This window comes from Rattus norvegicus, chromosome 8 (genome assembly GCF_021556685.1).
Source record: "Rattus norvegicus strain SHRSP/BbbUtx chromosome 8, alternate assembly SHRSP_T2T, whole genome shotgun sequence".
Classification (NCBI taxonomy): domain Eukaryota; kingdom Metazoa; phylum Chordata; class Mammalia; order Rodentia; family Muridae; genus Rattus; species Rattus norvegicus.
The window spans coordinates 13,179,377-13,202,565 of NC_141541.1; the positions used below are offsets into that span (position 1 = coordinate 13,179,377).

General features: G+C 38.9%; 1 protein-coding gene and 1 long non-coding RNA gene across 7 annotated transcripts in view; one reads left to right on the forward strand and one right to left on the reverse strand.

The window, feature by feature from the left end:
- The window catches only part of Cntn5 (contactin 5), a 1,240,814-nt gene that overhangs the window by 300,861 nt on the left and 916,764 nt on the right, over positions 1-23,189 (reverse strand).
- LOC102548563 (uncharacterized) overlaps positions 1-23,189 on the forward strand; it is a 45,005-nt gene that overhangs the window by 9,708 nt on the left and 12,108 nt on the right. The window contains exon 3 of one of the 5 annotated variants that reach the window (XR_015627059.1): positions 3,589-3,720. The exons of 3 other annotated variants lie outside the window; for them this stretch is intronic. This is a non-coding gene — a long non-coding RNA (uncharacterized LOC102548563). Of the gene's footprint in view, positions 1-3,588; positions 3,721-15,001; positions 15,322-23,189 lie in introns of those variants that run through there. One more of the 5 variants, XR_015627063.1, reaches the window with a different exon arrangement.

A 23,189-nucleotide genomic window follows, 5' to 3' on the forward strand; every position in this document is an offset into this window, starting at 1 on the left:
CAGTTACCTCATTCATACACAAATACCTTCCTCAAAGGAGAGTATTTTCCTATTAATCGCATTCTGTAATTTTTAAAACCTGAATTTTCATATTTTCCTCAGATCACTTAGTTCTTACATTTTCCCCTGAAATTTCTTTATATCATTTCTTCCTTAGTTTGTAAGTAGCCACACAGTAAGTGAGATTACACACACAGTACGACATATACCTGGTGTACATACAAAAACACACGAACTTCACCTGTTGAAAGCAGAATTAAATTTGCCAATGGCCCCTTTCCTAAATGCTGAATGCCTTAATTTTTAGTAGTTTATTCATTGACTTTATGACTACTGCCTGAACCATTTCAATCTATTTTATTAAGATGCAAAACAATTCCAATCTCTTTTGAGTTTGATTATTTACTCTACTGGGGAAGAGGGTTTTTCATAAATGGGGAGAATGCATGACAAAATGGACTTCAACGCTATGGCTATGGGGGGATTAGGAAGTAATCCAGAATGTGATTCATACACAGGAGGGAACACTTGGCAGTGAGGGGCATAAGGACTCTGATGCTAAGAAAAAATAAATAGAGAGAGAGAGAGAGAGAGAGAGAGAGAGAGAGAGAGAGAGAGAGGAGGAAGGAGGGAGGGAGGGAGGGAAGGAAGGAAGGAAGGAAGGAAGGAAGGAAGGAAGGAAAAAGAAAAAAAGAAAGAAAGTTTCTGACAGTCAGCCCGGCTTCTGGACTGAGAGGCTTAGAGCCAGGCATGCAGTGCAGTGAGTGAGTACCCCTCTCCAGGTGTTGACTCCTGCAGTAAAGCTTTACAATGTCCCTGCTGCTCCTGTTTGTTCAGTGTTCAAAATGAAGAATGAAAGGACTGTTGAAGATCCTCAAGGAATTTGAGTCCATGACAAAGAAAAAAAATACTTACCTGCATAATTCAAATACAGAAAGAGGATATAAGGTTAGCTCGAACAAGAAGACTGCTGGGGTGGAAGAAGGTGGAATTTCTCCCCAGGAGATATGTGAGGGAGAATGGATGAACAGAGGAAATTTCCCCTGCAGGGTGGGGGAATGGGAATGGGGAGAGGTAGGGGAACCAGTTCTGGATATCCAAGAGCAAGCATCCTTGTGCATAATAGGATGTTGGCACTTCTTATACAATAGTAGGTGGAGTCCCCTAACAATTGTAGTGAGAGCTGTTTCTGACTTTGTTACTTGCCATTGTATCCCTTCCCCTAGCTTGGTGCCTGGTTGGGCCTCAGTAGGAGACAATGTACTTAGTCCTGCTGGAACTAGATATCCCAGGGCAGGGTGGTACCCAAGAGGGGCTTCAGCTTCTCTGAGGAGAAGGGGAGGGAGTAATGGGGGGAGGGATATGTAAGGGTGGGACAGGGAGAAAAGGATGGAGGGGCTGCGATTAAGATGTAAAGTGAATAAATTAATAAATTAATAAACAAAAATGTATCTTAGTGCACTGTAATATTTGTATCGATTTCATGTTGTAGTCTAACACATACTTCCCCATCACAGTAATTTGAAAATGGAGTTGTTACTTAGAAACAGGGCTGGGTTAAGCTATGTTGGAAGAATGAGTGGAAATATCAATTTTGACAAAAATGCAAAGAACTGTTATTTCTATCTTATTGAAGATGTGTTCAAATTATATTTGTTCAGCCACACATTGAATTCACACATGCAATAAGCACAGGAAACTATTAAAGAGTAGACAGGGTCTTTAAGTCTGTATTATACTGGTACAGATTTGACTCAGAAATATCTATCAATAACTGAAGACTATGTGAAGCCACATTGAAATTCTGATAGGACATTGTGGGAGCTCCATCAAAGTAACAGGATGAAAAGTGTCTCCAAATGTAGTTTTGAAATGCAAGGCGCAGGCTGGATGAACTTTAGCCATCACTGACATCATTACAGGCATTTCTTAAAGATCATTTTATACATATGATGAAGTAATGTGTAGAATCTGTCAAGACAGAAGGAAGACTTAGCTGTAAAGATTTAATGATTTCAAAGGAAACTACTCCCCAGCCGCAAATCGCTGTTCACAGACAAATTGTAGGTCTGTCTAATGGAGCTTCCTATTTTCCTTGCATAAGTCACAAGTGAGACATGAATTTTACATCGGATGTGGAAATACATACAGTTATGGTTCCTTTGTGATTTGCACAAAAAGAAGGGAACACTGTATACCTTTGATGGAAATGGAAAGGACCAAGTTTTATAACTTTTCTCTAAGAAAGCACATAAAAAAACCATCAGAAAAACAGCTATTGAGTCAAAAGATTTTTTCTTTTTTATGATCCTGTAGCTAAAAAAAAAAAGCAAAATTCAGTTGTTAATGTGGGTGATTACTGCACATTTACGTTTTGTGCAAAAGTTTTGATGGCCAAGTTTCCTTTGTAAAGTCTTAAAGAATTTTAGGGGAAGTGTGCTTGGGGCCACATCCTTGGTAAAGGCAAAGTGCAGATGGTGTCTCCCTAAAGACACAGATTCATTGTCACAGCCTCCAAACAAGCGAATTCTAATTGGTCTTTAATGAAAAGAAATTAACTGCTTCCATCCTGAGGATACCATACATCTCTCCACTTAACGATTCTTGACTCTGAATGTATGATTGCATATTAGTGTGCATTCTTCTCCTGGGATAGTGACTTTAAGGACTTAAGCATCAGCTCGGAATACATGCTATCATGTTAGGGATCTTAGGCAAATCACTGAACTTAGGAGCAAACTCTTAGTTGTCTTATTTGATTATAGCCTGCTACAGCCTTTATGGTTTCATTAATGTTTGAGAATTTTGCTACTTTCTCTTATTTATTTGAAAAAGGCACATATAGAGAGAGCGGTTCCCTTCTGAGCCAGTCATCTATGACACACATAAACTAAACCAAATGCATTTATTTCCCACATGCGACCTTCTTCAAGCTCTTCCTTTACATCCAAGGAAACCATTATGATCTGTGAAGCCAGTAGAAGCACATACTGTCTGATATGTGGAGGAAATTTCTGGAGCAATACTGTAATCATTCTTTCATTTTGACCTAACCATCATATTCAATGTAACTATCATAAAGCAGGTTTTGGAGCAGACATGGGTGGCAGTAGTTAACCTGACTACATGGAACTCATGTAATCAGTTATACAATGGCTTAACTATAAAGTGTTGTTGAAGCCAACGGTGGAAACAGTAAACAGCCAGCTTAACATAGAGATTCTGTTAAGGTCTGAGTCATGAGCAGACAAAGACACAGATGAAAGCATATTAGGCAGAATCAAGAAGAGGGGTTGTTTCCTGGAGTCTTGAGAGAAAATAGAGTTTAAATAATTAAAAATAATCATTACAACTATTTCTAGGTTAGCCGTAGATGCTGATGGAGTTAAAGATGTTAACAGGAGATGCCATTAAATGTTATTTATGCACTAGGCTTTTCCTAAGAGTCACTACAAATTTGTCATGTGTTCTAAGTGTGAGAGAAAGGCCTATATTAGAATTGAGAATAGCACTAAATAAACATTTGTCTTATATAGAGAGAAAGGTTATGAAGAACATTTCAGGGGTGCTGCTTCTTTGGTCTTTCAGATGCACAGTGCTACCAATGCAGAGTGCAAGCACAGTAGACAGTGAGTGTATCAACAGATGGGCCTTACTGAACTTTGAGCAATCTCTGCCAGGAAACCAGTGGCCAGGACATGGTCCACAGTTTGAAACCAGGTAAGGAGAATGTCCGGAACATAAGTAAGATTGGAGTCAGGAAAACTAGATCTGTGAAGAAATCTCCATGAATGATTGCGATAGTTTTAGCATCAGTAAAGAAATAGGATTAAGCGGACACAACACAAACTTCAGAGGTAGAATTCAGGGATGTGATGCTGGCTAGAAGAGGAGAGTGAGAAGGATAAACAGATGAATGGGTGGATAGATGGTGGATGGACAAATGGATGGATAGATGAAGAGATGTAGATAGAAAGACAGAGAGACAGACAGGCATAATAGAAGGAATATTATTTTCCGGGTTTCTTCTCTAACTAGATGATAACATCTGAATTCTTATTATGTGTTAGACTTTAAGTACTTTGCATATTTTAACTCACTACTTCATAGTGACTCTATGAAGTAGGACTTAACACTTTACTCTGCTTACACATAAAGTATATAGGAGTTAAGGATTTGAGAGTGCACTCTTGTAATATTAAAGAAATATGATTATGCATAAATGAACATAAAAAGAGCCAATCTAAAGAAAGGGTTAAAATAAAAGTTAACAATCCAGTGACATTCCTAAGATCAGGAGACAGGACAGAGAACAAAGTTCATTTGTGTTTTGTATTTGAATCTTACAGTTCTGCTTTGATCTATACTTAAAATATCAAGGAAGGAGGCTTTGTATGGTGAGAGGTTAGATCTTGAGTGATTAAGATAATCCTTGACATTGCCTGCAGAAGCTGCAGTGGGAGGGATACCTGGTTTAGTCACTGTGAAGATGCTCGGGGGCAAGCAGTATCAGAGCCCACATAAGGCTTGAGCAGACATGTTCAGTTTTGTATGGCTTTCTCCTTTCTTCACTGCACTGAGAAGCTTTATTAGAGACACATAGATATCAAAAAACTAGAACTGCAGTAAGGGACTCAAAGAGCCAAAGAGAGGGGCATGTACTCGAAGTCATCAGGGACGGAGGGTGAAGCTAGGGAGAAGTTGCACTTAGGAGACTGGCCAGACACAAGGGGGTGAAATAGGAAGCAGATAGGCTGAGCCAGAGAGGAGGTTCTGAACACTTGCAGTGACCATGCACCCGTGTGCAGCTCAGAGCTATGGAAAGAGATCACATAACCTATTTTATTCTACTTTACTCCTCTCTATCTCCTGTCTAATACAACCTTCCAAGTGCTTCCAGAAAAGCTCACTCTATTCCCAGCATGCCTCATAGATCAGATGTTTATAGACTGAGAAGAAATGAAGTCTGCTTGTCTACACTCATTACAATTTATTATTGTGGAGAAATAAGTAAATCCTTAGCAAGAAGTGGGAGGAAGCTGGTATCTGACAGCAGAAGAACCCGCATGACAGAGACCACAAATTTCTAACCATCCTCTTTTCTTATTAATTTACTGCTTACCTTTCAAGCAGTTTCATAGGCACAGGGCATCACTTTTAAAACACATATACTTTAAACATGTTGAAAACAGTAGACATTCTGCTAGAACAAAAGGTTAGGTAATATTGGAAGAACATTTTCTGTCACCAAAATAATGGAAGTTAAGATGTTCACCTATTAAAAGACTCATATTGGAAATTTTAATTAACAATAAAATAATATTTTTATATTGCTAATACCAACTTTTGTTCTCAAGGACTATATGTCAATCATATGAAAATATTTTTCACTTAGAAAAATTGTTTGCCAAGATTTTCTTCCTGAATATGGGTACTTATAAGAAATGAGACTCCATATTTGAAAGCATTGTTTAGAGATGTGTGAATGTGTTAAGTGTGTACAATACATTTATGTACATTCCCTGTTTTGATGTAGAAACCATATTTAACAGCACCACCAAAAGACCTGTCTTAATACCCGAGAGCATTCCCTTTTATCAGTATATTATGATAACTCATCTAGTGTATTATACATAAACTCATAAGAGAACACCCAGGAATGTTTGTTCTTCTTCTGCTTGCTACCAAGAATCTTGACACTACTTAATAGACATTGTTTGCTAATTAAGCTTGCAAAAATATTTTTAAATACTACTTCCCCTCTAGAACATTGAAATAATTTAAGGTATAACTGTTAATTTTATTAATTTTTCTCTTTAGTCTTTATCAAGCTATTTGACATTGTTTATATTTCAAATAGCATTTAGTGAAATAATAGTTATTAAAACAATATTGTTTAATATTTTAATATAGAAAGTATATAACATAAAAATAGGATTATAAATATTTAAATAGGTAAATTACCTTACTCTTTCTAATATTATCATGTTAACATAGTCAGAATGACTACTGTCTCAGAACCTTCCTTTTTTTTAAAGATTAATTAATTTATTTCATATAAGTACACTGTAGCTGCCTTCAGACAGACCAGAGGGCATCAAATCTTATTACAGATGGTGTGAGCCACCATGTGGTTGCTGGGATTTGAACTCAGGACCTTTGGAAGAGCAGTCAGTGCTCCTAACCACTGAGCCATCTCTCCAGCCCGTCTCAGAACCTTCTTAAGGCAAACATTCTAAGATAAATTGTCTTTTACTTGCTTCTAGCCCCAACTTCTTAAACTCTAAATAAATATGATCAAAGTAAGAGTTAGCTATGCTGGACAAATTCTTATACCATACACCAGGAATCTAAGTTGATTCTATGAATTCTGTCAAACAGCACAATGAAGAGAACACAATCTTCTGATCATCAACAATAAGAGAAATATTGAAACCTATGTTCATGCCCACCAGAGAATTACACAAGCTAGTGGGTACAGAACCTGCAGCTACGAGTTCAAAGATGAATGCTCGAATGCTATAGAGGTGGGGGTGTTTAGCCACCTTTGTGACTTCATGAAGAAGTCTTGGCACTTAGTTAATTTCTATCCTAGGCCATCACTCATGGGAAGATTGTGCTTTGGAAGTGTGGTCTTCCAGGCTTTTGATTTGCTTTTGATTGTTGGGTAATAACACTATATAACCATGATTGATTGGCCATTTATTTTGTGTCAGGACTTTTTACAGCATATCATTCATCTTCCACAAAAGCTCAAACATTGGTCTTATTTTCTCTATTTCACAAGAAAGCAAACAAATAACTATTTAATGAAACATTGTGAATAAAATGAAAAGATAACTTCAAAGTCATTATCGTATTTGCTCAATATACATCATTATGTAAATAATGTATTTGGCTCAGAAGTTCATATAGAGAGCATGGGAAGGAAGACAAGCAGGTATCCCTGTGACAGAGGATGCAGCTTTGGTGTACAAACGATTATAGAATTCTCTGGCAAACATTAATCCCTCAGCTTGGTGAGATCATACTAACAATATTCTTTTATGGGAATGAGAAAATAATGGCTCTTACCTACACTCAATCAGGAGCCTTTTCTCTGCCATAACTTTGGATTTGCTTTTATTTAAACATTGCAAAATAGTATAGCAGGCAAAGCATCTTGATTATACTGTACAGATTCATTCTATCCATTTCTCCAACCCCCACTTCTCAGTGCAAAGCCTAATACACTGAAGTTTAATGTACATCACAGAGTCATATATAAAGACTGACACTTGCCCAGCTGGCTTGGATGGAGCCAAACATTTTGAATGATTCTTCCTTATAGTCAAATTCAGAAGAATTTGTTATACTCTTATTTATAAAATATAAAAAAACTAGACATGGAACAATAACTGAACAGACAATATTGATCATTGTTTTCATCAAGAATAACATTACTAGAAGGACTGATTCCTATCTTTTACATATTTGAAATTAGCGTATATTAAAACACAGACATTACAGTTAGTGCAGAATCATTGCATGTATGGCTGTGGCTTTCCCAGTTCTATACTGAATTTGAATCCCCTTGTCCTTGTATCCATGTGCTATTGAGTGACAGGAACATGGTGTTTCCAAGGCTGAAGTGTGTAATTGTGTAAGTGTCTGGGACTTATTGTGATTAGATGTATAGTATTTCTCAGACATTTGTTTCAATAGTAGTCAATGCCCTAATCATAGTTTTGACTGTTATATTCATTAAGCTAAAAAAAAGGAAGAGAAATATGTTCATTTCATTAGAATGTTTATCCACTAAATACCCAATATTGGCCTTCTTTTAAAGTTTTACGTTTTTGTGGCCCTGTTGCATCCTCTAAAATTGGTATGTCAAGTTAGATGCAATAGTAATTATATAAAATATTGTAAATATTAACAGTAAAATGTTACCCTTAATTTAATATAAAATATCAATTGTAGGAAATAGTCTTGAATTCATGGGAAGAATATAAAAGTGGTTTGACCTAAAAGAATGTTTGGGAAAAATAAAACTGAAAATTATCCCAATATTTCATATCTATCAAAATGTTTTTTTATAGGTTCATAGTTTCTCTGGATGACTATGGCACATGGCAATATATATTATAAGCAGAAAGCTGGAGAGTTTCCTACCATCAATTTTCCACTGAAACCATGAAAACCCAAGAGGCAGTTGACAGAATGAGAGTTATGGAGGCTGGGAACTTGTGGCTTAGGAAATGAGCTGTTTTAGGGGGCATTCTAGAAAGAAGTGGAGCATTGCAAGGAGGGCATTGGTTCAGAGCCTGAGCAGTGTTAGCCAATTTTCCTCCAAACACAGGGAAGTCCTCACATAACAGATCCTAGCATGTTACAAATAAGTGAACCCTTAGATAGGGTTCTCTTGGAAACATCTAGGGGTAGTGGTATGAGGACAGTGGTACAACCAACACTTGGAAAATGAGAGCCAAAGAGGGAAACCTGCCCCATGCTGCACAGCTTCTATGTGGAACTAGGCTTTCAACTACCTACCCTGTGCTGAACCTTCATTTGTCACTGACACTGAGTGATGGGTCCCTGTGGCTTAACTGAGTGAAATTCTGTTTTTAAAAGCAGGGAGTTAAATAGGAATAGCTCCTTTGAATGTTCTGTTTAGAAGTATTTCTGAGAAGAGATCTGGTCAAGACAGTGCCTTGTTGTCCTTTGCCACAGTCAATGCTTTAAAGACAGGAGACAAATTTATGTCTCATTTAGACTCTTCTATATCTTATCTTCCTGGTTACATAAAGATTAGGTTAATTTAGATTTGACTCAACTTTCACTTTGTGCGTTTTCACTTTATTTATTAATAAATAACAAAAAAATCACAGGAAGCCATGTTAATAGAAAAGAAAATACACTGAAAGTGTGTGTCCCTGCACTGGGGATCAGAAGGCAAAGGGCAGTGAAGCATGTTAGGTAAACATGCTGACTCACTCTGCTGTCCCAGCTTGTCAAGGCCCAAGATGAGGAGAAAGAGCTGGGCAAACTGAACTGTCTTCTTGAGGCAGGGACAGCTATAGCATCCTCTGGTTAAAGAGGAGGCTGGCATTCACAGTAGCCTGAGGGAACTGTGATGAGACACCAGAGATCTACAGCATACTGTTTTGTGACTTACAGGAGTGCTAACTAGTGGAGACCTGGAGAAACAGGAAGCAAGAGGTTTAGTAAAGACAGTCATGAAATACGCTAAAGAGCAAAGTATTCACAGGAATTCATAGTGGTGCTGGGGGAATTGCTCATTAAGAAAAGTAAGCCAGACTCAGACAAAAATGCAATATACTTTTACATGTGGAAGACATATTTCTATTATAAATATGTGTGTATGGAGACAGGGACCAAGAGTCTGTATGCAATAAATGTACAATGAAAGCAGAAAGGGGTTCTCTTGTGGGCACGAAAGTGAAAGAGGAGGAGGATGGCTGGGAGAGACACATAATAGAAGAATCTGTAGGCTGCATGTGTAGGTGAGGTACAGTGAGACTGAGTTCTTTGTATGCTAACCAAGCAATAACAGGAACACTTGAGGTTCAGAAGTCAGCTACACAGGCACAGGACTTCCCTGAGAGCTGGGCTAGAGGATCTCATTAACCAGAGCCCCCTCTTAGTGCTGACAAAGGTTTTCTCCCAGCAACAGGGAGGAGTGAAGCACAAGCCACACATGGTTCAGATTCTATATAAAATGCATAATATCAAGACCAGAAAGTGTCAGATGTCGCCCCATAACTTACTGTCTCTAGAGAACAATGGCAAAAAGTCCAGACAGATACAAAGATTTGGAATAGACAAATATATTTAAATATACTTAGTTGATGTTACAATTTCTATGATTGTTCAATAACCTGATGTACACAAATCAAAATTTTTTTTGTTTTTTTTTTGAGTTTTTTTTGTTCATAAGCTCTGTCTGTCCTTAAAGTCACTTTGTAGACCACACTGACCCCAAACTCACAGAAATGTACCTGCCTCTGCCTCATGATTGCTGGGATTAAAGGTGTGCACCACTATTCCCAGCTGACAAATCAGTCTTAAAACACACAAACACATTGGATGAACAGTGCTAACAGGTGCACACTTTAAACCTCCAGTAATCAAGAGTCTGGTATTGCTATTTGGATGGACTTGCAGGATAAAACGTCCAGAGCTGATAAGACAGATCAGTGGAAAGGGCTTTTGCTGCCAAATCTGATAGCCTGTGTTCATCCCATTGCTTCCAGATTGTGGAGAGAAAGAACTGACTCCCTCATGCTGTCCTCTGACCTCCACCCCTCCACACACACACACACACACACACACACACACACACACACACACACAAGTACTCATATAAATAAATATGTAATAAAATGGACAAAATATTCTGAAAGAGAAAATCACATATGCATACCCAAAGCTGTTACAGCAGCACAACAGAGACAATAAACTTTGCAATAGTAAAAATAATTTTATAGCCTTGTCTCACATTTAGAATAACTCGAAATGTGTTATAGAATTAAACAAAAATATAGCTATAAAGTGTCTATAAGAAAAAGTTTTAATGTGGCTTAAGCAAACATTGCTCAGTCGTGGCACAAAACCGCCATATATAAAAGAAAGAAAATGAAAACTGGGCTTCATCAAATTTAAGAACCTCTGTCTTTTAAAAGACATCATGTTTTAAAGAACCAAAGTGGCAGGAAATGTGAGCACGTCATACATGATGGATAATCTGCCTTCAGGATGTTAAAGGACTTAAAATTTTGATACCACACAAAGCAGAAAAGCAGTTAACATATGAGCAAAACTACTAATTTATATTTAACTATTAAAAAACACAAAATGCACTTAATCATGTCAACAGTTAAATGCACACCAAGTGCTACAGAACCACTCATACATTTTAATGATAAAATTAAAGACTGGCACAATCGTGAAAGAACATGAGTTTTCTGCTGCTGTGCATATAGGACTTTGAAATGTCACAACTACTTTGTAAAAATCAATCTTATGGTACCTTTTCTAGTTCCATGTTTTGATGTTGGATGCTCTAAGCATCAACACTATAGGTGTTTATCCAAGAAAAATGAGTACTGTGTCTTTAGTAACACATATCAATGTGATAGACACTTTCTAACGAGAGCTGAAATGCTAACACATCTTAAATTGTCATCATTAGTGGACAAGTGAGATTTCACCATAGCTATCGAGTGGAAAAACTACTCAGTCAAACAAAGGGCAGATCTAGTGAGTCAACAGGCAGTTGACATCTATCTGAAAATGATGCTTCCAAGTTTAGAGGAGGGGTCCTGGGGATATACATTCTGAATGGATCCAGTTATATACATCTGTAGGAAATGCAAGCTTATCTATAATGACAGGCAATAAATCCTCTAAGTGTTTGTCTGGAGTCTGAGGCATATATGGAAGGAGGAAGAGATTACAAACTTGTGTGTAGACATTTGAAGGTGGTGATATCATCATCATGCGGATTATAGGATGGTTTTGGGGCAAGAATACGAATCACGATGCATGCTTTAACTATTTTATTTAGTTTCAACCTCAACAAACCTTTCCAAAATATCCTGAACAATTTTCAGTGAACCACAATTATCAAATTAGCTATATATTTAGTGTACTGTTAATTAAATTTAAATAACTATAACATGTAAATTTTGTATACATGGTAAAGCCATTGAATGCAGACTAAAGTGTTATTCTATGTGGTTCTTTTAATCTAAACACAAAACAGCATGTAAACTAGTTTTTGCACATCTTTTTCTTTTTGGGTTATTACTATGTGTTTATTCTATTTTCTGTTATTCATGACATACTGTTAATAAAAGCACAAACACAAAGTAACAACAAAACCAGTGTCTTTGTGAGGGCACGTAGTGCTCTAAACTTTCCTCGTAGCACCGCTTTTTTGTGTCCCATAAATTTGGGTATGTTGTGCCTTCACTTTTGTTAAATGCTAAAAAGTCTTAAATTTCTTTATTTCTTCACTGAACAAACTATCATAGAGAGTTGTTCAGCTTCCCTGTGTACGTGGGTTGTCTGTTGCTTTTGTTGTTATTGAAGTCTAACCTTAGTCTATGGTGATCTGATAGGATGCATGGGATTATTTCAATCTTGTTGAGGCTTGTTTTGTGACTGATTATATGGTCAATTTTGGGAAAGGTACTAGTGGACATAAGAGTTCTTTCCAATTGGCTTACTTTACATTTCAATCTCCTGTCAGGGGAGATTGTGCGTGGAATCACCTGGAATCTCACAGACACAATGGTTACAGGGAGGTGAGATGACTTGTTTCCAATCAATTTTGCTGACTCTGTAAGATGACATGCCCAGTCAAAAATAATTTATTTTAAAGCATGCCTAGTGCCACAAAATAGATATTTTATTCGCCTAGATTTTAGAAATTAAGGTAGGAGAAACATTTCGTCATTTAGCTTCAGATTGACTTGGTCAATACATCAGGGTTTACTAAATGATGTTTTAGTCTTAATTGTTCCAATTAATCCTTTTCAAGAAGCCCGTGATTATAAAACCCACCAGTGTTTTAAGATTACCAAGAAACAAAACACTGCTGGTTAGAGAAAGATAACCCGGTACTGTGATCAACACCCATATATGGAGCCTGTCAAACCTGCATTTTCTCTTAAGAGAACATGGTTAGGTGTAATGAAACTGCATGGACTGGAGGTGAGAACATGCTGCCTTTCTATGAAGCACACACTGGAGTGCCCTCACCAAGAGTATGGCGAGAGCTGCATTTCTCTGCAGGGATATATAAAACAAGTGACCTGATTTCATAATGAACCTTCCTTTGAGAAAGCAGCCATAAATAAGACATTCTAAGTGTTTTAATGTAGATTGATTCAATCCCCAAAAGAAAGTAAAAGTATAAGCAAAAGTTTGCAAGTTGTCCAAAGTGCACATTATTAGCTCGGGTTGTAGGAAACAGCAGCAGAGCCATATGCCCATCAAGGGTCATCTTTGTCTCAATTAGTATTAATTAGATAGTTATTTTTTGTTTAAAAATCTGTTATCAATATTGGGCCTGAAACTTATTTTTTGGTATAAAGCTGTTACCTAAGACTGTCTGGTCAAAGAAGGAAGCTGGATGAGCAACGTTGAATGTATGTCTTACAGTCTGCTCCAGCCATGCCATAGAACACTCTGCTCAAAACATTTATGGTGGGGAAGCATCTATTTGGCTCCCAATTCAGATCATCATCCATCATTGAGGGAAGTCAGGACAGGAACTAAAGGCAGGAAGCTGGAGGTGCGAGTCTTGGAACACTGCCCTCTGGCTCATTCACAGGCTCATGCTCATCCTGCTACCTTGTACAGTTTGCAAGCATCCGCAGTGAGCTGAGTTTTCTTATATCAATGCAGAGAGAATACCTCACATATACATGCATAGATCAACCTGTAAAGATAATTATTCAGCTGAGACTTATGGCGGGAGAGCTGAGCCTAACTATGATGTAGTTACTTAGACTTAGAGATATTCTTTCTGTGGGGTTAGTCACTTATCCTCAAAACATATCAATTCAGACATGCTTCTCTTACACAAAGAAAACACCAAATTCATTACAGCAAAGAAGCAAGAGCTATTTTTGACAACCAAACACAGGGCAAAGGAAAAATGAATATTAAAAACAAAAATTATAAAAACAAAACCAAAAAGACAAGTTCTACTTCCCTGCATTTCATAATAGAAAATATCTAGTGAAGGGTCACAAAATGCACCTCAGTTATAAATGAACCACAGCATACTTCAGAATCACAGGATCTATATACTGTATGTAGGGACACTTATTTAATTATATATATTGATGGTGGAATGAGAAATTTTGTGGAAATATGAAGTTGCAGTATCTAATGTCATAATAACAGGAATTGATTTATAGAATTACAAATGAACAGATATGCATTAAATGCTGTCGTAGAGTTTACCCACCCTTGCTCCTCTCTTAACAGCATTTGTTTGCAAGTTGCATGATTTTCCAAATATGAAGATGTAGGGATGTCTGCAGCTACTCTGTTGTTAAAAACACTGGAAGCCACAGACAAACTGAATGATCTTCTGTGTCCTGGGCTTTAGCATCAAAGGCATAGAGAAACACTAAAGTTACACTGACTTGACACAGCTTCTAAAGCTCTGGACAAACCTTATAGAATAGGTATATTACCATCTAAAAAGGAGCCTGCCTAAAATTCCTCCAGAAATCTCCCACATAAATACCCAATTAATAAAACAAATGCTACCATGCTGCTAAACATCATTTAGGTCATGACTTCATAGGACACTCAGTGTTTGTGCTATAAGTCCTCTGTGTCAATAATCTCCAAGATTGATAAAATGATTAGGAAGCACAGCACACTGATGACGATTTAATCATAAATTGTTTTTAGCACTAATTTAAGAAGCGATGATTTTAATCCACCACCATAACAAAATATGTTAGTTTTTCTCTTTTTTTCTGTGTTCAGAAACTAGCAAATATTGTTCCTTCAAATTGAGCTTAAAAGGAGCACACAATTGCACGAGACTCAGGTTCTGAGAAACACCTGGCTTCAAAGGTGTTTTACAGCTTCAATTACCTACCCATGCTGGCTGCAACTCAGAAATCTGCTAGCACAAAAGTTTATCCCTGGCTTACCTTATACACACATTACCTGTCATGTTGATGAATGGGTTAGCTCTCGTAACAAATGCTCATCAAGCAGGAGTAGGGGTGGATTTAAGAAACGCTTTCAGTGATAAAACATATGAAGATGAAAAGAAAGAAACAAAACAACTGAGACTTTACAAGGGGGTAGAGGGCAAGTCCCTCAGGCTAACTGAGAACTGTGTCAGTAGATCTGGGCTGAGTGTAGGAAGCTCTGATAGGGAAGGAGATCTGAAATCTCAACATAGACCCATGAGCTACCTGTCAACAGATTAAATAACACCAAATAGACCAAACGAAGAACTGGAGCTTGATTCAACAGTCAAAGTAAAAGCCCCGTGTAAGCGTCAGGCTCACTGATATGGAAATGGTATTAAACCAGAAGTGAGACTCAGAGAGTAGTCATCCACCAACAAAGAGGATAAACTACATACACATCACAGAATCTTTAGAAAACAACAGAGGTGAAATAGCTAACAATTCATCAGTCCTGCACCTGTGTTTCTGAGATGTAAAACGAACTGGAGGAAATAAATTTGAAGGTTTAGCAGAGGGCAGTGCTGCTGGCTTACTGTGGTAGGTCAGTCATTAGGGTTGAAAAGAAGCACTGCGAAGGACAAAAAAGGTAAGTTGATTTTTATCACTACATATTCACAGTCTTAGTTCTTGAAATCTTAAAGTAATAGAATTCAAATCACTCCAACGGTCATATTTAGAAGAAATAATCATGGCAGAATACATTTTTCTTTCTGATAGGACTTTAGAGGATTTTGGAGTCGGTGCCCCTGTGAAATGGGAAGTCTAATATTATATGATTTCAACATGGGGAAGCTAAGACAAGAACCCGGGTTTGAGAATTGGGATACCTTGCTTTGTGGCTCTAGTTTCCTAATTGACTTTCACACAAATGTGTGCGATGTACTAATACTGAATATCTGAATCGCCAACTTCATGTCGAGCCATTCTAAAAACTTGATATACAACATTTTAAAATTTCCAGTTGACGGTCTTTAGTGACTACCTGCTGTGGCTGTCATAGCTTGACTAATACCTGTGTGGCAATGGCAGGCATGCTCACACTTAAGCCGGGTTCATGGCACGGTGACTCACATAGACTCAAAACACGTGTTTGAGTCTGTGGACTATGATAGATTAAAAAATGAAATGCTGTCAAAATATATCACCAAGACCGCTATCTCAAATAAAGAGATAAATAAAACTAGATAAATCAAACCTTAACAATATCAACACAATGTTAACCTGTCATTAGAAAAAATAGATATCTAGTAGAATGTAGACATTATTTGTGAGGGAAATGGCATAAAACACAGAAATGTAGGAGTGTAGGGCTGAAAATAGAGACACTGGGCCACAGGAGACATTTCTGACCTCATAATCCACAATCCAGAAAGAAGTAATATGATGGAAAGGCCAGGGAGGTGAGCACAAAGCCACGAAGCTATCTGAGTAAAAGTCACAGTCCCTTGGGGACATGCTGCCTACAATATAACAGCCACCTAAAATGTCCTGTCTATCCTAGTATTTCTAATTGTCCATCACTGAGATTTTTAATTATGTCCAGAAAGCCCTTCACTAGGACAAAATGAGAAATGCCCTCACTGGTTGCAGGAGCCTGCAGCACATTGAAGAATCCGCAGGTTTAGAAGTGGGAGAGCTGGGTTTGTCTTTGCTGATTTCTGTCTGCTTGACTTTCACATGTACTCAGTTCCACTGTCAGGACAGTTGGCTCTGGGACAGGCCTCGGAAAGTTTTGAATACAGAGCCAGACTACTGTGAGTGTGAATGACAGGCTGACTCTGTTTCCCCAGAAAAGCATAACACATGTAAGTGCAAATGAGCAAAGCATTGCCTTCAAGGAAGTCATTCCGGAGAAGGCCAGAAACAGTAGGAGCATCTAGTGAAGGAGCTTCACACGTAGACTGGCCTTAAATGCCATGGTCTAGCCATTCTCTACAGTCTCTATCTCCCATCTACAGACTGATGTCAGACTACAGACTCTGCCTTGCTGATGTTGGTAAAACACCATGACACTCGAATACCCCTGGAAATGGAGGCACATCCCTGGTGTCTGTAATGCTAAAGCAAGCTGCACTTCAAAGAGTAAATGTGGAATCATATGTACTGTTTCCCAGGGAGATTCGAGCATTTATTGACTCCTAGACCCAATAATTGACTCCTTGCCCTGAGTTTTAGGTCAGTCTAGTGATTAGGTAATTTCAGTATAGTCTGAATAGCCAATCCCACATCAGTCAAATTCATTTTAAACTCCAACTGTTGTTGGTAACTGGCATTTCTAAACAAACAGCATTACTAAATCATCAGCCTGTAACTAAAGAGGAAATTCCCTTGGCAGCCACAGACTGAGGGATGCCTCAGGGGCACTTGTCATCCTCACCGTACAGATGGATGGGAGTGCAGTCATGTGAGATGATTTGACTGAAGACCAAGGAAAATAAAATATAAATTACAGTAAAATCTAACTTTATTAATTAATAAGAAGTCCTGTTTTATTTGCCACAAACATACAAAAAGAAAGGAATGAAGAAAAGAGAGAAGGAAGGAAGGAGGGAAGAGAGGGAAGAAGGAAGGGAGGCAGGGAGGGAGGGAGGGAGGGAGGGAGGCAGGGAGGGAGGGAGGGAGGGAGGAAGGAAGGGAGGGAGGGAGGGAGGGAGGGAGGGAGGGAGGAAGGGAAGAAAGGAGGGAGGGAGGAAGGGAGGGAGGGAGGGAGGGAGGGAGGAAGGGAGAGAGGGAGGGAGGGAGGAAGGAAGAGGGAGGAAGGAAGGGAGGAAGGGAGGGAGGGAGGAAGGGAGGGAGGGAGGGAGGGAGGGAGGAAGAGAGAGAAGAAGGAAGGAAGGGAGGGAGGGAGGGAGGGAGGGAGGGAGGAAGGAGTGATGCTCCTTGTCCTAGCTTCCTAATGGACATGTAACAGTGCACTGGACTGTAAAAAGTATGATTGTAAGCCCTCGGGGAGAGATAAGCAGGAACTAAAAGTGGCAGGAAATTAAATGTATTTTCCTATCCCAGGTCTCAGAAGTGTGTAGAAATGTCCTTCTCAGTAATTATCACACTAAGTGCTTCAAGGCTGTCTGAGCACTGCTGATCTGATTGTGTGTTAATGGCTGCATGAGGAAGATAAGGAACATATAAAGCTAAAGAAAAAACAGCTTTCCCTATCCCGCTATTACCTGAGGCTGTTGGCTTGCAGGTTTGCCCTGGGAGATAAACTGTACTTCTTTGAGGCGTATGGCATTTTTATTACAGAGCAACCTCAAGTTTGCCCTTCTTCATGGGGGCAGCTAAGCACTACTGACCACATTTTACTGCTTTGTTGGTGGCTAGTTGACATATCCAGCCATCTTTTTGTGGGCTACAAAAGGTCACATGGTGAAATAAAAGCTGCCTGGAAGCTGCAGCCAATGTAAATTGTGCGTGGAGTTTTTCAGGGCCAGGACATGTGACCTACATCTAAAGGTATTTATTTGACCAAATCAGAAGAATTCTACGGTTCTGCTTTGAAAGATCAGCCTGATTCTCACCATTGAATTTAATACAGTCAGCACATTTAGTATGCCTTACCAAGAACAACAACTCCAGGCTTTCAAAAAGCCAGCACTTTAAGAAGACAGACACAGACAGCTGTCCCAGTGGGACTGGGGAGATGGTGACATAGATGTGGTCATATATAAGTTCTGAAGGTGAGAGACTGGCTGTAAAGAAAAGCGTGGAGGATGTAATGAGGAAGTGACATTTGATTTTTGCTTTGAAGTCAGAGTGGAAACGGCAATGGTAGGATATTTCAGACTGAGGAGACAGTGCTACAGGGTTTCAGGTATGAACAGGCACAGGAAGAAGAGTGCTGATTAAGGGAGGCTTTGAGAATGGGAAATGGAAATGATGTCACTGTTTAAGTTCTCATGTCTTTCCACTTGTCTTTTATAAAGTGAGGATCTAGAGTGTGCACACTAGCTGTGTGCACGCAGAGAGATGAGCTGATTCTGTTTGTTCCCCTTGGGCCCCTGTAGGTTGCCGGTGGCCTTGAGGGCACTAACTTTGTTTGTTCCTTATGGGTCACTGTAGGTGCTGGTAGGCTTGAGGGTGGTGACTCTGTTCCTCCTGGATTCTCCTAGGCTGCGGCTAGGTTTGAGATAGCTGTGACTATCTTCTCAGCAAGACATCCTGTCCACATCAGCAAAGAGTTTTATAATCATGTAAGACAAATGTCTGCAAGTCTTACCTGAGCCCTTCCTCAGATACCTAACAGGATATCCATTTTATATCACTATATATGAAATGCAGTCTCTCTGACCCTAGATTTTCTTTGGATTGTGATCTCAGTGCTGTATAGTCCTCAGTTCTGGGGGTACAGGCATGTACTTCTACACCTAGATGAGATACACTTAATTAATATTAATACACTTATTAATTCCCCATATCCTAAAATTCAAATTACCACTCTGTGTAGTTAGCTATGGACTTGAGTAAACTTGGACACTCACAATTGAAAATAACAACTTTTACATTTCTAACAATGTTGGAAAGAGCCTCTGAAAGGAATTATTAATTGGGGCCCACAGGCCATTTTCTGTCCCTGTGTCTGCCACTGCTTTTCAAGATTTCTGTGTCCAGTGTTTAAGAGTAGGCATAGGTCATACCGGAGAGACTCCTTTGTCCCTAACTCTAGGCTAAAGGCTGAGCAAGAAAAGCAAGTTCCTCTTTAGTTTATTTCTGTACAAGCCATAGAACAGCTGATTTTTTTCTAAGAACATATTTATACAGAGTTAGCTAAACCATTCTGCTTGACTGTATGTTGTTAATCCTTTAATGCCGTGGTTCTCAACCTGTGGGTTACAACCCATCTGGAAACTGAAAAACCCCATTGCTGGGGTTGCATATTAGATTTGTATTTTATGATTCATAACAGTAGCAAAATTACAGTTACAAAATAGAGACAAAAGTAATTTTACAACATGGGGTGGGGGGGGCTCTATTAAAGGGTTGCAGCATTAGGAAGGTTGAGAACCACTGTTCTAATGTCTTGTCCAAATGGCCGGGAGGTAAGTAGCCAGGACTGTTTAAAGCAGGACTTTAAACAGTCTGGACTGTTTAAAGTTTTCATTTTCAACTCAGGCCTGACCATTTCTCCTTTTAGTGAACATTACAACTAAATCATTAGGAGACAAATGGATGTTATTAAATTCTTAGAGGGGAAGGCCTTCAACTACGTCTCCCCAGAGGCCATTTTCTCCATAACAACTCATTTTGTCACGAGTTTCTACATTCCGCCCAATCTGATCCTTTCCGTTTAATGCTGTGGAGCTGGAGTTTCCCTCCCTCTCTACCTTGTTGAGACTGGAGAACAGCTTGTGAGCAATCTCTTGATAATAGCTTTCCATATGCCTAAAACTGCCTTTTCTTTCCAGAGTAATTAATCCCTTTCAGTTTTTTACACCTTGCTGTATTTCCCCGGCCATTACACAGCTCCAGCTCCCCATGGGTCAGACTGCACCACTGCCCATTTTTCTCAGAAATACCTTTTGTGGAATTGACCATCACGAAATAGTCTGTCACAGCCACTTTATAAGTTCCGTGCTTGGTATTGTGTAGTTCTGTTTTAAAGGCAATTTCTAGGACTGAGCTAGTCTGCCCTGCCACAGAAGCATGGAGAGAAACCAGGTGGATTGTTTTTCCAAGTTTAGATTTAATTGACATTTCCCTGAGAAGAAAAAAACTTTCAGCTTGTAGGAATCTAAACTTTTCTTAACTTCAAATTAAATCAGTAAACTTTGGTGACATTAAAGATGGTAGTTTGATATTCTATATACATGTCTCTTCTAATTTTCTTTAAGAGCACAGAAAATTATAAACACGTATTTTAAAATTATTTGTGTGCTAAAACTCATTAATCATATATTTTATAAAAACAGAATTTCTTGAAAAACAGACTACTAACATATGAGGATGCTTGCAGAGAATAAACCACAGTCTGTGAGCAAGGGGATGAATGCTTACAGGCTTAAAGTAGGTTCTTTAACAACCACACAGTTCGGAGTTTAGCCCATCGGGTGTTCATATTGTCCTTTCATGACTCAGGGGAAGTTCAAATGAATAAAATATGCTATTGGTTAGCCTCAGTTTTATCCAATGGGAAATAAAGTTCCTTGCAATGAAGGCTGACCATGATGGAGTTAGCTTGGTCAAGGGATGTAATCGACATGCACATCATGACTGCTGCTGGAGTCAAGAAGGTGTGATGTCACAGTCACAGAATGCTATCCCCATGGGAACTGGATTGTACACATCACGAAATTGAGTGAAGTAGCTATATGTCTTCAGATCTGCATTTAGCTCCTTAGTCCTTCCAAGCTCTTATTCTACTTGTGTTTATAAGATTAAATAGCGCTTGGATTTTACTAATGTCCTAACAACTTTCTTTGAGGCACAAACTACATGTAGAAGGTGTTTGATTCAGTTTCACACAGGATAAAAATAATGATTTCTGATAAAAATATGGACTGCCTCAATATCATCTAGAAATGCTGAAAACAGTTAATAATAGTAGTTTATATTTATGATCTTCTGTTCTATAACTCACAATGTATCACTGCAACAAATCTGCCCACCCCAACCCCGCCTTCATCTCCCCTCACTCCCTGTCTCCCTTCCCCCACACATTTTCCTTTCATCCTTTATACATAATAAATGTTTCTCATAGTTACACCCTATATTCTCACATAGGACTAAGCATGAACACACTTCATCTTGGGATGAAAAGTCAGTGTTGAAACACACAAGATGAGTAGAAAGACCTGCTGTGTAGCACTGAGCCTGAACCTAACAATGGTGATAAGGAACACTCACAGAGTTGTTATCAGACTGCGTCTCAGGATAAACGCTCTTATCTAATCCAAAAGACATGGAGAAGCAGTGAATCTAAAACAGTGTGAAAATAAACAAAGGGAAATAAGAATAGGTGCAAAATGGTGAAGACCAGAGAACTCTTCTACACTTGTACAAACATCGATGCTCGGAGAGCCATGGACAGGAGCACAGCATATACACAAGTTCTTTGTAGAGGATTATGTAAAGACCAGATTTATTAAAAAGTAGTTGACCTAAGTGTGTTATAGGTAATAAATTCCACTAGTAGTCATATCCTGAGAACTGCCCACCTGGTGCATACTAAAGGAGGCACCAATGATGACCAAATGAGGAGTACAGTTCCAAACTGCCCTCATGAGGCTTTTGTTCTCGACATGGACATTGAACTGACTTCTGCTTTCCCTGCCAGCCATTGTCTTTTGACTAATGTTTCTCTGATGACTATATCCTCTGCCTTGCAAGCTAACTTACTAGGGAATTTCTAGTTGGCTTCAGAGGAGATAAGAAATGATCAGAAATAGAGATCTATATGCCAGTTCCCTGGGGTTTCCATCCTCTGTATTCTTGTACTGGCCAGAGTGACTGTCTCTGTTCTGCTTAGTCTCTGATTCGTTCCCATATCCAGCTCTTTCTGCTTCCTGTGTCATGAGCTGTCTCTTCTATTTCAGGTGATAATGGGTTCTCACTGCTGTTCATCCATGGAAGCCCCTTCGCTGTCCTTTTGCTTCCACTTATAACGTTTACCCATCTTCAACTTGATCACTCCTGAGTTCTTTTAACTATTTGAGTTATGACCTGTTTTCCTCTAGGTTCCTGACTGATCAAGCCTCAGAGTTAAGTACCAGTATAAATAATTCAAAGTTCCATTAGGGATACTGTAAGGAAAATGCATATAATTTTTGAACACAGAAATCTAAGTGTAAGTTATACACAATAGTCCAACATTGTCTCTTTAAGGGAGCACTGAATGGCAGCTGATGTGGAAGTTAACTGTGAATGTTTCTGGTCTAGAAAAGAAATCCAAAGGCCATAAGACCATGAGACAAAATGGAGGTGTGAGAGCACCATTCTGGAGTCCGAACAAGGACAGTTCACTAGGACACCTGGTTAAAGCACACTGTGCACTTACAGCGAGAGGCAGATTTTGCTGGTGTGTTAGGTCCTGACTGACAATATGTAATTGATAGTTAGAAAAAAGGCCCACAAGAGCTCTGAGCATCAGGACAGTGGTCAGCAGTTCATGTGAGCTGTGAGGAACTGCTCAGACAGTCAATTGAAACCATAATGTTCAATTTGGGAGTGGCACCTGTTTCTTGTGATGCCAGTGAGGGATTTACACAGGTTAAAATGTTCCGTTCAGTCATTTTCTTTTCATGTGGCGACAGGTGACTGTTACATACTGACAAATTTTTTTATAATGCTTTCCCTACAATCACCATAATTCATAGAAAAAATTTCAAGCGTGTGTGTGTGTGTGTGTGTGTGTGTGTGTGTGTGTGTGTGTGCCTGGAGGGGTGAGTGCTTCCTCACTGAGGCAGCATGTCTTTTTTTAAACCTCATTTTAAAGTTATTTATTTTGGTGAGTGGAAACAA